Consider the following 2,429-nt stretch of genomic DNA (forward strand, 5'->3'; position numbering starts at 1 on the left):
TTCAAGAACAAATGGACTGATCCTTCTAAAATTTAGAGACATATTAGTGACACACAGTGTAAAGAAAACATTGATATGTGGGCTCGCCACTGGTCGTGTATACGACATCATAAAAAAGTCATAAATATGCTCTTTTCATGGGAGTTCATGTTGAACTGCCGTCAATATTTTTTTCGCTATAAGTGTTTAAATGACATCAGCCAATTTCAGAAATACAATAAGCCAGATTTTGTGGGTATATAGTCTTTAATAGCCTAGATAGTTGTCCATTGTTTTACAAAACTGACCTTATATCTCAATATACCAGCATCGCTGTGTTGCTAATTGTAACAAACTATGCCATGCCGTTAACTGCTCTGTATTAACCATTCGTGAAACTATCAGCCGTTCTAGTTTCCATTTTGTACTCACAATTAAAATTGATGGCGGATATGCCCTGTAGAGAACACTTTGGAAATTCTGGCTAATATGCATATGTATGTTACGTTTGCTCATGGGATAAAGGTTAACAACATTGTCTCACCTAAGGACTTTTGAGGAAAGCTTTTTATTACTTGCATGTATATACAGGGACTTATTGCAAATTCCAGGGATTATTGAAATTTTTCTTGTTTGGCTTTGCTCACCCAGCTTCCTCTACACATGAAACTCCTCAGCTTGTTTGGCTTTGCTCACCCAGCTTCCTCTACACATGAAACTCCCCGGCTTGTTTGGCTTTCCTCACTCAGCTTCCTCTACACACGGAAACTCCCCGGCTTGTTTGGCTTTGCTCACCTAGCTCCCTCTACACACGGAAACTCCCTGGCTTGTTTGGCTTTGCTCACCAAGCTTCCTCTACACATGAAACTCCCCAGCTTGTTTGGCTTTGCTCACCCAGCTTCCTCTACACATGAAACTCCCCAGCTTGTTTGGCTTTGCTCACCCAGCTTCCTCTACACATGAAACTCCTCAGCTTGTTTGGCTTTCCTCACTCAGCTTCCTCTACACACGGAAACTCCCCGGCTTGTTTGGCTTTGCTCACCTAGCTCCCTTTACACACGGAAACTCCCCGGCTTGTTTGGTTCTGTCCTCACCCAAATTCCTCTACACATGAAACTCCCCGGCTTACTTGGCTATACACACCCAGCTTCGTGTATTCATGAAAACTTCCAGGCTCATTGTGCCTGTATTTATCTAGCTTCACCCGGATACTCCACCGCTTATAAGATATTTCAGTTTGTTTGATAGCTATTTGACGCCATAGCCAAGAATGGATGAATGATTATGGCTTAACGCCACATCGGCATCCCCATAGCCAAGATGTTTGGTCAGATACGACAATAGCGGAATTTACATATGGTGTAAAGCCGGGTTAGTTTGTCATCATTTGGCTGTGTTCATCCGAAGTCCTTGTAAATTTTATTACTGATTCTTGACGACGTTTATCGAGGAAATGTCTTTTTGTAAGAGCTGTAAGTCTGAGCGCCAAACGTGATTTTCCTCTTCCCAGTTACCTGCACAGAAAGAGGTTCCTTACCATGGATCAAAGAGATTCTGGAGGACGGTGTTTGTGACACTAGTGTCTCATCATGCCTTGAGCCGGTGTTGGATATGCTGGAGACAACCCCTGTACACGATACACCTAACCTTGTCTGCAAGTTTACACAGATAACAGTAAGGGATTCCTCTGTTTGTCTTTGGCCACACACACACACGCACACGCGCACGCGCACGCACACACACACACACACACACACACACACACACACACACACACACACACACACTTGTGGAGGACCAATGATCTAGGCAAACAGCTCTGCAGATATATTCTTAACAACATAAAACAAGCACAAGAAACGAACATAATTTGCGATCTATTCTCTGGGCCAGTGGAAAGTACAGCAGCACGTATTGGAAGGGGATAAGATTTTGTAAAAGAACGAGATACCCTATTGGGTAGTTTAAACCTTTACACATATAGATGTAAAGTTTATAGACAAACAAATAAAACGAACTGTACAGAGTATAGTTGTATGGGGTGTCTCACCGTAAACATTGGTACATCTCAGTGTTGGGCGCCTAGAATGATTTATTTGTTTATTTATTTGGTTTTACCCAGCTAAAATAAAGGCGTACGTACAGGGCAATAATCTCTTGAACATTTTCTAAATGATGTTTAATACACATGCTCAGTATGCACTTATTTCACCCAGTTTCGCCTACGGGGATTTAATACAGTTCTTTGCGTTTCCCTTCTTTCTTTGTATGTTTTCATTTGGAAAAACAGAATCAGTGAATTCGTCTACATAAAATATGATACGCGTCAAAGATACTAAAAGTTGGCATCGAAACATGGGTGAAAAATAACTGGGCTTTGTTACAGAGAGACGTTGATTATGAGATAGCTAAGGATTTAATAAACACACTGGGCTCATTTTACAGGTGGA

The sequence above is a fragment of the Liolophura sinensis genome, chromosome 1 (genome assembly GCF_032854445.1).
Source record: "Liolophura sinensis isolate JHLJ2023 chromosome 1, CUHK_Ljap_v2, whole genome shotgun sequence".
Taxonomy (NCBI): domain Eukaryota; kingdom Metazoa; phylum Mollusca; class Polyplacophora; order Chitonida; family Chitonidae; genus Liolophura; species Liolophura sinensis.